Source organism: Fringilla coelebs (assembly GCF_963513975.1).
Source record: "Fringilla coelebs genome assembly, chromosome: 12".
Lineage (NCBI taxonomy): Eukaryota > Metazoa > Chordata > Aves > Passeriformes > Fringillidae > Fringilla > Fringilla coelebs.
This window is the reverse complement of record NC_140038.1, coordinates 11,526,679-11,541,655: the sequence shown is the minus strand read 5'-3', so window position 1 is coordinate 11,541,655 and position 14,977 is coordinate 11,526,679. Positions and strand designations below refer to the sequence as shown.

At 44.8% G+C, this 14,977-nt stretch overlaps 1 protein-coding gene across 4 annotated transcripts in view; it reads right to left on the bottom strand.

The window, feature by feature from the left end:
• The window catches only part of SEMA6D (semaphorin 6D), a 31,338-nt gene extending 20,466 nt beyond the window's left edge, over positions 1-10,872 (bottom strand). For all 4 annotated transcript variants that reach the window (XM_084213684.1, XM_084213686.1, XM_084213685.1 and 1 more), the window contains exon 1: positions 10,811-10,872. The gene's annotated coding sequence lies outside the window, so the exon portion shown is untranslated. The remainder of the gene's footprint in view (positions 1-10,810) is intronic.
• Between the last annotated feature and the right edge of the window lie 4,105 nt (positions 10,873-14,977).

Here is a 14,977-nt window from a genome sequence, read left to right as displayed (position 1 = left end):
CTTAAAAATCTGTATCAGTATTTCTGATAGGAAAGGCAGGGGATTAGATTCCCATTTTAGGTCATATCTATACATAGGTTTTCCAATGATGCAATTGCATTATAGCGTGGTAAGTCCTCCCAAAACAGGGATACAACAGCCAGCATCGATGCAAGTGTGATTTTCTTTATAATTCTTTTTAATGTCATTCCAGTATGTGTTTCTTCTAATGAAGGCTGACTTCAATAAAGTTCCTGAAGGCAATGCCTGACACAGAGGTTTACAGTACACTCAAATCTCAGAGATTCTTTATGATGTGATAAATCCATGTTGTGGAATTTGGTGACAGATTGTTTCAGCTAATTATCAAATAACACAGGAAAATATTTGTGGCTATAATAAAAGAAAGGTACTTAATTCTTGCAGTCCCTTTCAGGAACATGAGGCATGACTTTGTATGAATGAATAGGTAATAACAACTCCTTCTGTCCTATAAGCATACACCCAAATGTAAACTTGCAGTAGGCAGCCATCCTTACTTTTTATAACAACTTTAAAGTCTGCAGCTCTGAGGAAAAAAAATTAGGATATTTAGAGCTGAGATATTAATTGAGCATGAAAGTGCAAATAACAGGTCTGTTATTTTAAGATAATACTTGACTTCTTTTAAGGATTCTGCATTAACACCTCTTGATCTATGCCTAAGTAAAAAAAGATAGTTTAATATTAAAGTGATGAAACCCTACCAGAGAGTATCACAGCTTTCATCTTAATTGGCTTATGGCACTGCCAGCTACACTTCAGTTGTTTGCAGGCTTTGAACGTTGCAGCAAGCGCACCCCTCTTGCTCTAGAACGAGTTGACAGAACTTGCAAAATGGCTGGGGTGACTTTTAATGATGCAAGTGTTTAGTGGTTGATTAGAAGCACTTTGAGGGCTAAATTCTCCTGTGATCAGAAATTTACTTGAACACCAGATAGTTTCAGTAGGAAAGGAAATAAAATGCTAAGCAAACTGTAAGTGATTGCCTCAATTATGGTTATTTTAAGTTAATTTTTGAGACTGAATGTTTACTACCTTCTCTTAGAAGGGTGACATGAAAGTCCTGCACCTGAAACCAACCTTGAATTTCAGCTCACATCTATGGTCAAATCTGTTCTGTTTTGCAAAGCTCCTGCACGACATGCTTTGCTTGCAAGCTTGCCAGGCTGGGCTATCAGTGATGGAGTGCAAGGAGCTTCAACTTCAGCAGTGCTCTGGATCCACCATTTTAGCAGATCTGCATTTCATTAATTCCAACTGCTCATGCCCAGCTGGGACTGCCTTAGGATATACTAAATTTATTTGTGGAGGTGTCCACAGACTGGTGCAGAGAATGTCAGTACAGTGACCTTTGTTCCACACTCTGGGCACTGATCCTCCATTAATTCCTGGTTATGGGCAGCTCTGGTAGCAGCAACTCCTACCCCTGCCCTGACCCCAACCCCAGAACAGCAAAGCCACCCTGCTGGGGAGAGCAGCTGTGGCTCATCAGGGTGAAGTCCTGAGCACCTCCAGCTCCCAGTTGTGTCAGAGATGTCTGATGCTTTCGATTAATGTGTTTTAGACCAAAATACTTTTACCCTGAAAACTAGGGAGAACCCTTAAACCATAATGGCAAAGACCTAATTATCTCCTGAAGTACACACAGGCTTGGATGTAGGTTCAGTAACACCCAAATTGCCCCCCCCTTGGCCTGAAACAAAAGCCTAAAACCTGGACCAAAGTATCACTTTTTCTCCCTCTAGGAGGGTTGGCTTGCAAGTGTGGGTCAGTGCTGTAAGTGAAGGAAGTCAGTGTTCTTCCTGGAAGCCTGCAGAACATGATTTACATAGCAAAACTGCCACTCATTTCAGCATGATTAGGCATCATCTGATAAGGTAACTCTGAGACAGGAATAAACCAGTACTTGCAGGTGAGGACATAATGAAGGTCTCAGGCACAACTTGCACAAGTCCAGCTGACGCCACAGCCAAGGGAGTTGCTGGCAGCACCCCGGGCCTGCTGTCTGCCAGCCCTGCTGTCTCCCAGCCCTGCAGAAAGCAGTCTAAGCAGCCTTCCCCCTGAGCAGGGCTGCAGCCCGATCCTGAGATAAGTGCTGCCCATTTGAGTCCTGGCTAGAGCCCAGGAGGTCAGGGTTTGCCTACTGCATGAAGTGAATGGGATGTTTTGAAATGGAAGGGAGGTTTGGGGGAAGGAATATGCACCAACAAGCAGGGCAGATGGAGAAAAAAGGGATGTGCGCTGTGGAAAGGGCACATCTGCTGTTCAACAGGCTGTGCCTCAGACAATGTTGCTGTCAACCTCACTCCAGAAAGCATCACTTCTTTCCACCCACCATTCTCCCCTGCTACAAACATCCCTCCAGCATCTCATCGCTGTGCCTTGCTGGAGCATTGCTGGCTTGAGTTGCTGCTGCTGGGGAAAAGGCTGCTGCATGTCACTGCTCTCACTTCAGAGAGAAGGTAAATGGCTGCGGAAAATGCAAAGGGAGAGACAGGAGAGGACTCAACTGGCAAGAGGCACGTGAGAGATCTTAAACACTGTGCTGGTATTCTCTGTATGCCATTCTCAGGGCTGGAACAGTCAGCCAGCCTTGCCTGCAGGAATTGTGCCTACAGAGACTGGGGAACAACGTGCTTTTAACTAGCCTTGCCTTTTCTGCACAGACAAATCTGGTAGCTGGCCACCCAGTTACTTATTTGTATATGCAAAGCATGTGCTCTGCCCCTTTCCTGGGCACCATCAATTACATGTACAAAACACAGGCATGAAAACCTGGAGGAACCTTGAGCTCAAAGTTAACAACTCCTATTATCTTGTTAGGATTAAAGATTAACTATGCCAGTAAAAGGATGTGTTATGAAATGTCTTTCCCAGGCTTACAGTAAATAGAGAGTTTTGTTTTCTTGGTTTTAGTTTTTTTTTTTCTTTATCTCAAAGTCTTCTCAGGATTTGGAGTAATTGTTTAAACTGCTGCTTTTATTTACCATAATACCAAAATGTTGTCACTTGCCACGTGACTGCTCATACTTTCATTTGAGATGTCGTGCAGAAACACATGGAAATCTGGTGAAGGCAAACCAATTTTAGAACATGTTCCGAGCAATTGTTTTGCAGCACTGCCCAACAGTATGAAGTCTCTTCCATTTCTTAAATTGCCTAATCAAATGCAGACTCTGTTCCAGTCACGCTAAATTTTCACATAATGGCAGAAAAATACTTCTTTCTAGCCTAGCACTGAACAGTTGGATCACATTATCACATTTGCTGCCTTTGTAGTCTCCAAGTGTGTATTTGTATGTGCATGTATATTATACATATTCACAGGGGAGGGGGGGAACACCATGCTCATGCTGTGAGACCCTGGGGATGGTAAGAGGGACAGGGACACACCTTGAGAGGTGCCTGTGCTGAGGGTCTGTTGGGGGACCAGAAACACAGAGTAGTGCTGATAAGTTTTTTTTTATGTATTTAGAAATCAGATGTATTAGTGCAGCATTTGATGTGGCTGATTCCTGGCCCTGCATTCTGCTGAAGTTATTAAACTGATATAAATGCAGTAAGGTAAACTGCACCTATTTGTTGCCAGTTTGGGGCTGGAGACAGGACTGGTGAAATGTGTAGCCATGGCTCTCCCTGCTCTGGGTCCCAAGCAGCAAACACAACCTTCAGAGCCCATCCATGGCAGTGTTTGTAACTGGATGCAGCCATGCTGGGCACCAGCCCTCCCTCCTCTCTGTTTTACTTGGGCTCCATCACCTCATGATAACATTCACTCTCCAAGACAGGGAAATATTTGCATCACAATACTTTGGCATTTTGACTTGTGAGCCACAGAGAAGTCACAGATGAGACCTTTCAGAGTAAAATTTAAAAAAATATATTCAAATCAGTAACACATGGACTGCAAGTGCTTGAATCAAGGTCAGAAGGAAATCTGTGCCAAATCAGGGAACAAGACTTAGCTTTAAAGTTATCTATTACAGCCTGTTCCATTCTCTCTTCCACGTTGGCCCCCCAGATCCCCAACACAATTACAATGTTTCCTTAAATCCTTGGGTTGTCACTAGGATTATAAACCAGTGTAACAACATGACAAGATAATCACACCTACCCCCCCACTATTTACATCTGCAGGTCTATTTTTCTTACCCATCTGCACCGAACATTTAGGTTTGTGCTGGCACAGCTTGCTGCTGAAGACCACTGTTCAGCCACGAGCAGTGTTTGTTATGTTTTTGGTGAGGATGAAAACCTGATGCTTTAGGGGGAGGAAAAGCCATAATCCACTCTCACAGTAAAACCTGTATAGTGGTATGCAAGACAAAAAAAAAAAAAAATTCTATCCATACCCTTGCAGGAAATCAGATTAATCCCCAAAGCATGAGATTTGATTATTTTTGTCTGAGGTTATCATCAAGGAAAAAAAACTACATAATGCTAAAAATATCTACACAGCTTTTACTTTATGAAGAAAATATGATTTACTGAGCAAAAACAAATTACTGGCTTTTTGGTGTTAATCTTTGATAAACACGTGCTGGGTTAAAGAAACTGTCACAGAGAGAAGTTTGCAAATTGAAGGAAACCATTCAACTTTGCAAGATTATTTCCCCCCTCCCTTATTACTCCTTTCATGAGACACCTGGGGACATTGTTCACACACTGTTGACAGCTTTCCCACTACTGCTTTTCCTCTGTTATCTGCTCCCTTCTCTTCAGCACTCGTCCCCAGGTGGCAATACACAAAAGAGCTATATTTGCAAGGGGTGCCAAAGCTAGCTCTTGGACAACTACTGAAGAGCCAGAGGGCCCTGTCCTGCTTTCCAGGCTGGCTGCTTCAAGTTGTTTCCACAGGGCCCTGACCCACCAGGCAGTGCTCTGCTATTTCACTCCTGAGAGCTGCGCTGCTCAGGGAACACACACAGCGCCTACACAGCCCTTTCTTGCTTTGGCTACCATCACACCAACAGGCAGAGCCACGCTCCCTCATGCTGGGCTACATTCAAGTGCCATCTAAAATTTCAATACTTAGCCTTAAGTATACATGGAGGTTTTTTAAAAATTAAATACACATTTTTCTTCTCTGTGGTCCCCCAAAACACAATGGTTACACAGCCCGATGGGACATGTAGGGGTTCACATAACATGGGAAGGGGGTACCTAAATGGAGGCACAGCATAAACGAGGGCTTGGCATACAAGCATGAAGATTTTCTTTCAACCCCAAAGTGCATCTGTCATGATAGACAGACACAGAAATAGCAGCAACACTTTGTGCTGCTGCTGCAGTCCCTGCCCACCCCCAGCACCCGGGAAGCGAGGCAGCAGCACTTGAGGGAAATACCTTTTGTTTCACACCACAATAACGCTCTGCCCAACATAGGTGTGAGCTGGTACTTTACCACTGCTTGAGAAAGCAGAGTCCCAGCTGCCATGACCATTTGGTAAAATAAAGATGAACTATGTAGCTCGCATTAAGAAAAGCCTATTGTTGCAGTAATAGCTGAGTGACCAGCTGATCAGCCCTCATCTCTTCTGAGGTTTCACTCCCACCGCTGGTGGGCAGCCAGTCTGTGATGCTGCTCCCCACCACTCACTCGTTACCTTTCTAGATGAGCAACTCTGTGTTTGCCTCCCTGCTGTCCCTCACACACTTGAAGAGCCCCCTAGCAGGCATCTGCCAATTAACTCCTCATTCTCATCCCAGGCCCTCTTCAAAGCTCCCCTTTGCCTCTGATGCCAAAGCCTGTGTGCCCCCCGGTGCCCCCTGTCCCTGACACATGCAGCTCAGCTGTGTTTAGGCAGCTTGTGCACCAGCACAGCCGCTGATTATGCAGGTCAACACGGCTCTCCTGCTTCTAGAGGCCACTGCCCTACTGTACCCATCTGCCATCTCTTCTTTTAAACCATCCACTGTGGGAACAGGATCCATCCCTTTCATTCTGTGTTTTCCCAGTGCCCATCCAATTAGAAACTGGGCTGCAATTTGGCTCATAGATGTTAACGGTTAAAAAAAAAAAGTAACGGCAACAACAAACCTTTTTGCAGGGAGAGTCTCTGTGTGCAAATACGACCTCTGCTATGTTACCAAGGTCAGGCAGACCAAGGCCAATCTGCTGTGTGAGAATATAAATCAAAGCTGTCCAGGGACTGATTTCCTTTACAAGGTTTGCAACCATTCTGAACAGAACAAATGTCACTTGCTTGCCTGAGCTCCTTGCTCCTCCTCCTCCTCTTCCACCACCACTTCTCTGCTCCTCCACTCCCACCAAGCTTCCTCCCTTCCCACTAATACCTCTTGACCTCCTTTGCTTTTGAAAGCAAAAGTTCTCTTCTAGCAAGAAAGCAGTGGCTCACACATGACAGACAGCCATGCTAGGCCAATTTCTTTAAATTATGCAAAAATCTCAACAAGTAGAATTAGCATAGAGTCACAAGTACATTCACCTGCTGGTTACCTGACATTCAAATCACACATCAGAATTAAAACAACAAATGCTGTAACAACTTCTTTCCTATTGCATTCATGGATCTGCAAAACAAACCAAGGAAAGCATCTGTAGCAAGTATTAGAGTCTGGGCACAGATCCTGTGAAATCACATGGTTTCCGTTGTGGAACTAAAAAGGCTTCTACAAGAATGTGTGAAATACACAGCTGAAATTCTCCATTTCTTTCTGTGCTCCTTGGCAGTTTGTGTGGCAAAGTTAAAGTGGCAAGTTCTGTTTCTGTAGCTGGTGCTTCCCAAGCTCACCCTGGTCTGCACACTGAGCACACACAGGATGCAGCCAGCAAGCTCCCTCTCGGTTATGGACAGAGTTAATGTCATCCCACTCCAAACAACAGGTTGCTGTCTCCAAACTGGAGCCTTGAAAAGCAAGAGTCCAGCGGCTGCCTCTCTCCTCCCGGCTATTTTGCAGCCCTTCCTTCTGCAGGTGTGCACACCGAGCTGCAGTGGGGCTGGGCAATGAAAGAAACTTCACGTTCTGGATGTTAACTTTAGTTACCATAGCCAGACAATGCTGCCAGTGGCGTGGAAGAAAAAATTGCTGTAGCCAGCTGTGCTGTTCACAGTCGGGTGGTTTCTGTGTAGCTCCAAATGGTTATGGAGCCAGTAGGCTGTTGTGGCCAAGGACAGGATGATGGATGGTCTACACACACTGTCCAAGCAGGGAGAATGGCAGAAGTTCACTTCAGGGTTGTTAAAATGCTAATCTGGGTTACTTAACAAAAGCCGAATGGAAAAGAAAAGTTAGGGCAATCAATACTACTCATATGTTGTATATATGCACTGCAGATTTGATCTCTGTGGTTAACACAAACATTTGACTTTGGAAGTGGGACAATTCAACAGTCTTCCTGTCTGAATAAACTGAACCAACTTCTGATATTAGCTGAACTGTAATTACTGTCAAGCCACGAGGAGGGAAAGCAGACTATGGCAGACAACACACAGAGCTCCACAAACAGCATCGAAAGGGCAGTAACACTATTCTCACTGCACACCTCTTCCATGTGACACAGGAACAAATCAGAACCCACTTTCTTTTAAACTCAAGGTTGGCAGCTATTCACAGAACAAATAACAGCTTAATAAAATGGCTTAGATGGATTTTAACAGTAACTGCAGTAGCTTATCAGATGCATAAGAAGGGATCATCTGTTCGAGCAGCAGTTTTGACGAAAGCAACATTTGAACTGTTTTAATTACATGCAGAGTTGCTAAGACTGAAAATAACTTGTACTACCCACTGCCAGTAATATGCCTTATTCCATCTTTTCTTAATTACTTGTGGAGCAAATTGTTACTTTATCAAGTGGAAAGGTATCTGATTTTATCAATCTGGAATTAGAGGTATGTTTAACATATGAGTATGTAATCAACCATCATCTCCTCTGTTCAGTTAGCAAACACACAGTCTAAGCCTTGAAAAATATCAGAGACTGCAACATAAGTAGGCTCCGCATAAGCTGATACAGGCACAGAAGCTGAAGTACCTTTTTCCTTTGTCTTACCAAAAAACACGAGAACTGAAACAGTCCAAGTCATAACACTTTTTTCTACACCTGATGAAAACTGACCATATTCATGCCCGATCTCCACTTGACTTCAGATTTCAAGTTGCTTTTTATTTTTCAGAAGGACAAACATAGCATTTTAACATTTCCACACAGGTTCTGTCCATCTAACTGGCTACACCTGACTTCAGGGGATACTGAGTCCTGTGTTAAGTGCACTAATGTTTTGAAAGAACTGAAAACCCATAAAAATTCAGGATTGAAATCTGAATGTGATCAACTGTAGTAAGACCAGAAGATACAATATTACAAATGCCTAACATACACTTTGAACTGAACTTCCATGGTGGACTTTTCCTTCACACACCTCTCATGACAGGAACGATTGGATCAAAGATCAACCTCCAGTGAATTGCATCTATAATTAAGCATTCCATCTAAATGTGCTCTTCATAAATAGACAGCAAAGTTATGGCGGCTCCAGGGGCTAAAATATGTGCTCTAACAGTCAGCTCAGCTCAGCCATTCCCAGAAACGTTCAGATGGTCCAGCTCAAAGGGCGCGAGAGGCTGGGGGGAAAACCCGCAGCCACACAGCTGGTTTGTGGAGCTTTGACAGGGCCATCACTGTATTCCTGGCACACACTCCTGCATCACACAAAGCACATTTAGAAAATGATGTTATCTCTGTTGCATCTCACCATAAAGGAGAACAGGTAGTGACAGACAGCAGGATATGGGGGAGGAAGTTTCACTGTAACTAAAGGTGCAGATGAAAGTGAGAAGCTGGTTAAATAAACCAACGTAGAGCCTCTGGGTTATACTTTTTTGGCTGCCTTTCTGAAAACAAATCTGAGCTACACAATTCAGAATCCTAATAAATTCCTACTACAAACTTTTCCTTCCCGATTTAAAAAACCCCCGAGCTTTATATTAGTTAACACAAAAACTGCTGAAGTTCATAATTATATAGAGAAGAAATCAGAGCACTAAGCTGGCAATTTGTTTTTATCTAAGCCAGAGTAAATGTTTATACAATTTCTGCCAACATAACAAAATATGCCCATCACTTACAACATTAAACATGATTCCATACAGCTTAATTTACTGAAAGGAACTCAAGTAGACTTCAGAGGTGCACAGAATTTTATAGTGTGAATAAAGCAGGGAAAACCGTCTATTCTCTTTTGCCACAAAAGTAATTGCAAAGCTTTACAATGAGCTTCCTGTTGGACTTGGGAAAAGGAGAGAACCTCAGAAAATTCTTTGTGAAAGTATTTGTATGTGAGAGCAACAGACCAGCAGTAAACGCCTCTAAGACAGTAGGAAGCTGTTTCTTCAAATAATATTTAGGGAACATTAGTGAGACCAACAACTTGAAGCACAAAGGTATCCCAGTAAAGATGCATGCTTCCCCCCCCCCAAAGGAAATAACCAGGGGAAAAAAATGCCACACATTTACAGAGCACTGAACAGTATTCTGGAGGAAGTTTGCTGTAATTCCTGCACATTATGTGTGAAGCGTGTGTGTGTGTGTACATGGATAAGCTACAATACCATCTGTACAGCAAGTGCCACATATGTGAGCATTATGAACCATCATTGCTGCTGCTATGCTCAAAAGTAAATGTATTCTAAGCCACACACAAATACAAATACAAATGACTTTACACACTAAGGGCTGAATTTTGCTCAAATTACTCACAGGCTAATGCCTGTGCTACAGACATAATCTTGACCAGAAGTAAGAAACAACTGAGAGATTGGCAGAAGCCCACTAATTTAAGACCAGCTATATTCATGCTAACAAGTGGGATTTCCACCGGAACTACAATTTTTTCAACACATCAACCTAAAGCAATTAATCGCATTTTTCAACTCACAAGATAAAACACAACAACCATATAAAAAACCCTCCATAGCCCTTTAAAATACAGGCGTAATAGCCACCTAGATATATTTGTGTGACCTTTCATTTCCATTCATCCTCATAAATAATAAAGAAGGCTTTAAACCCTTTCTAATTACTCCTTGAAAGCAGCTGTATCGGTTTCTGCAGTGATGAAATGCCCCCACCCCCTCAAAAAAAAAAAAAAAGTTTCCCCGTTCTGCACCTGAGCATTGTTTTCGACAGGAGGGCGGGCGCGGAGCTGCCCCTGCCGCGGCACGGGGATAATTCAGAACTGACTCCAGTATTTGTTTCCATCCATTATTGATGGGGAGCTGGAAACGCGGCTCCCTCTGCCTCCCAGCGCTCGGCTGCTGCCGGGGAGCCCGTAAATCACGGCTCGCCAGGCTCCCCGCCCCGCCGGCAGCACCGAGCCCCGGGCCGGGCCGGCTCAGCCCCCGACGCGGCGCCAGCCCCGACTCACCCCAAGCGCCCCGGGGCGACTTCGCTGGGGATAAACCCGACAGCTCCGCTTCGGCTGCCCCGTCTGTGGCCAGCGCCGGCTCCCGCCCGCTCCGCTCGGCAGCGCCGCTGCGCTCCCGCCGCTCTCCCCGGTACCTGCAGCCGCCGCGCCGCTGCCCGCGGCCGCCGCCCGCCGGCGGGGCCCGCTCCGCCCGCCGTCCCCCACCGGGCGCCCCATCCCGGCGCTGCGCTGGGAGCCGGGGCGGCGCGGGGGAGGCGCGCCCGGCAGAGCCCACCCCTGCCTCCACCTCCCGCGAATGGATTTATTCTCGCCCGTGCCTCCCCGCGCGTCCGGCCGCCAGCACCGCGGCGGCCCCGGCCCGCGCCCCGCCACTACCGCGGACAACTTTTCTGTCTCACCGCAGCGGGAGCGCGGCCCGCGGCCGCCGGCGGAGCTCGGCGAGTCGCGCCATGGCGGGGCGGGGGCGGACCGGCACCGCCCCGGCCGCTGCCCCCCCCGCCTCCGCCTCCCCCGCGGGGGGCAGCGCCGGGCGCCGCCCCGACACCAACACCGACACCGGCCCCGGCCGGCTGCGCAGAGCTCCAGCAAACTTCGCCCGTAGTTTTACCCCTCCCAGCCCACCTCGGCAAACCTGCCCCCGCCCCTCCTGGCTGCCGAGGCCACCGAGGTAAACAGCTGGAGCGAAGCCATAGAGAATTTGTTTTGTTCATCGTCGACGCCACCGTCGCTTCTTAAGACAGAAATTTTCATTTCTATTTGGGAAGAAAAAGTCATTGCGAGCAATGCAATTTTGCGGGCTAATGAGACTCGATTTTGCAGACGAGTACTTTGCGTGTGGTGCTGGGGGGGATGTCCTTGAAATGACATCTTTTTAAATGCCTGTCCAAAATCCCCTCAGATATTCCAGAAACAAAGGGTTTAATCCCAGAAATGAAGTCCAGGAAATAGCTGTCACTAATTCATTTTTCTTCACATGAAAGATAAATTATTTAAGGCTTAAAGTACCATGGGGTATTTTGGATGCCCCTGCAAGGGAAAAAAAAAAAGATTACTCCCCAAACTGTGTTTTTTATGGGAAATAAGAAAAATTCCAAGTAAAAGTAATTCAGAGATTTTTGCTGGGAAATATATCCTTCATTCATGCGCAGTTCCCAAATTCCTGTCCCTTAGCTGGGCACTGTCTCCACAGCAAAGCCTTGGGCTGGTTGCTTCCCACAGCACTCCTACCCCTCTGGAAGACAAGCACTTGATACTCCCAAGCAGCATTTTGGGCTGATCTGGCAGGTTTTTACGCACGCACCACTCACAGCAGGAGCGTTGCCTCTTGAGAACTGATTCATCTAAGTAAGGGCGCCAGGATTTGGCCCATAGTAAATTCTCTTTAGAGATGGTGCCAACAAAATCTCCCAGCCATGGGAATAGGACGTTTTTGGCAACTCAGTCCCCCTTGGCTGTCTCTCTCTGATGTTTCCTAGTGGTGACAGGCTAAAGGCAAGATCATTATGGGCTTCCTCACAGAGAACACAGCACAGCTATGTGGCACCCCAGGAGCTGCTGCCTGGTTAAAGGTGTAAGGACATTATTTTCTCTTTCTCATGAACAGCCCTAATCTGAAAAGCATCAAAATTTGCACAGTGCATGAAAATGCCACGATAGAGACTACTCGCTTGGTTAAGAATTGAATCAGAACCTCAGGAGAACAAAGCTGAAAGTGCTTCCAAAAGAAGGATTTGTTTCACAGAATAGCTCTCTGGCCTTTGCACTGGAAGTGAGACACTCGGAGCAGACCCACTGTGGCAGGGATTTATGGTGGGTATGGATGGGTGCCTAGGTGCAGGGTACCCACACCAGGGCATTAAAAATTTGGGATTTGTTCCTTGGCTTTTGAAACTCCTGATGGTACTGCCAGCCAGGAAAACTGCAGTACTGGAAGAGCCACTCATATTTTCATGCAATACACCCCATTTGTGACTGCCATGTAGAAATTACTCCTCGATGTTGTTCTGCTATCCCTGCTGTGGGGGTGTCGGATGCCCAGCCCTTGGCACGGCTTGGGCTGTGTCTATGTGCTCCCCTCTGCTCTGAGAAGGGCAGCCTGTGGGAAGGGACCTTTCTTCCCTGCCGTACCTCCGAGCCACAAGCTGACTCAAGGTTTCCAAATATCAGGATGAAAGATTAATATGGTTTAAATCTCCTTCTGCTTCAATTAGGCAGGTGACACAATGTTGAGAATCAGATCGCATTCCTGTAGGGCAAAGGGTTTCAGCTAGAAGTACAGCATTTTAGAGGATTTTGGTACAGCCAAGACTAATACCTTGTGTCACTTAAATACACTTAAATATGGTCATTTATTATCATTTCAAAACTTGCTGCATGGCTAGAAACCACTTTATGTAAGGATTTAAAGTATGTGCATTTCCAATATGTGTGCAGTCAGGGAATTACACAGCCACAGGTTTTTAAACACAAATATATGCAGGCTCCTATTGATATGATAAACTATCAGTAACATGTGCTGTAAAGCTTCTTAAATCCTCATTGACACAACAGACCACTATTGTGTCAATAGGGTGCAGATTAATGGGGTATTGTCAGGCTATTTTAGGCCTTAACTTTCATTTATCCTAAAACTTGTTCTTCATTGTAACTCTTAACCTTTGGATTCTGCCAACACATTTCTTGTCACAAATATACTAATGGAATTAAAAGAAACCTGGCTTTTAAATGTTAATTACCCCTAGAATGATTGATTTGCAAAAGAAACACATCAGCAGAATCTGAAAGTACAGAGGCAGAATAAAATGGACTGAGTGTCAGCCCAAGAGCCTGGAATGCCCGAGCTTTGGCTTCAATGAGACTGTCCCTGGGTCCCAGGTGGTAACAGAGCTCTTACCCACCCAGTCTCATGGGTAGGGTGTACAGGTGATTCCTACTGTCCAAAAGACTTTTCACCCTCTAAGTGCTTTACAGACTTGAGCAACACTTGTTCATGAATTTAAAAATATAAGCAAAGTGTTAAAAATTTACATACTGGTAATAGAAGCACTCTCTGTTAGAAAACATATTGATTTTTTTATTCATTAACATAAGGAAAATATTAAACTGGTTTTAAATTAGACATTTCATTCTGTTTGAATGGCTCCACTGGGCTTATAACCAAAGCTGAACTGATTTCAGCAAGTAGGTGTGTTGATTGACCTCACCACTTCAGCCACATGGTGATTTGGTGAGGAAGTGCCAGTGCACAGTGCAAGGCAGTTTGCAAGTTTGAGAAACCACCTTCAGATCATGGTAGCTCAGGAAAAGTTAGCTCAAATGGCACATCCCTAGGAAATACCAAGTACTGAGGGAAATGGAATTGACAATTTACCCCTGGCTGAGCCAGAGCTCCATCAGTGACTCAGCATGCAAACGCACAGACACAATGGTTTCTGAAATATCAAACTTATATTTTGAGGACATGTTCATTTAAGCTGTGTCATTTCCAATAAAAACAGCAAATGTCATTTACAGGGGGATGGTCAAATCACAGCAGTGCCAAAAAGTGATGATGTTATACCCTAAGAGTCATTTTCTTTTAGCTAAATATTTTCTTCCTTCTTTTTGCCAGTGCATACAGACATCTGCCTACTGCAAGGCATTGCACAGAGGAACTGGTAGGTAATTTAATATGGATCGATACATAATTCCTGATGAAGTAGAGATGCAGTTTTTATATTCACTATCCTTAAATCTAAATTGCAAAGTGCGATGTTATGACTTACCTTTGCTGTAATTAAGTTTGATAGTAAAAGAGAATAGAATTTATTTATTATGAGTGAATAAAATTAGTTGGACAATTTAAGGTGCTATTCAATGAGTAATGCTCCCATAGAAAGGGTAAACATTTGTCTGCCTGATAATAGTTGTTCGTATTAACAGCCTAGAAAAGTTATTTTCATGCAGCTCTGGTTTTATGTGTCTTCCTGTCTTCCCAATATCCTGGGAGCTGTTGCACAGGGCAGGGCAGGCATGTATAATACGTGAATAAATGCAGGACAATTTCCAAGAAAAACAGGCTTTTATCTCTATCGATTGGTGGAGAATTCTCTCCTTTGGACTTTTAAGAACATAAATGTAGAAAATAGGAAGATCAAGCTGTAATGCCTCACAGCTCATGACCAGAACAGGGTTGAAGCCACATAAGCTGAAACTGATAACTCATTATCAGCCTGGACAATGCAGAATTCCATGTTTCCTATTGCTCTGTTAGAGGGATGCTGACCATTCCTGGCTTTAGCCCCCCATTTCCATGAACCCTTTCTGTAGGTGTTGCCCATCTTTAGCCACTCATTCCCCATGGTTTAGATCCTGAGAAGATGGGTCTTTAATCTGCCTCGAGTGCAATTTAAATCATGTCCCTGTTCAATCACCCTAAACCTTGTTGCCAGGGGGGATATTGGTGAAAATCCCAGTGTTTGGCTGGCAAAGCAATAAAGCTGAGCCAACCATTTGCCTTCTTTGAGTCCTGAGGTTGTAGCAGTATCAATGCAAGTCAGAAGTGAGACATTTCAGAACATTGTTGC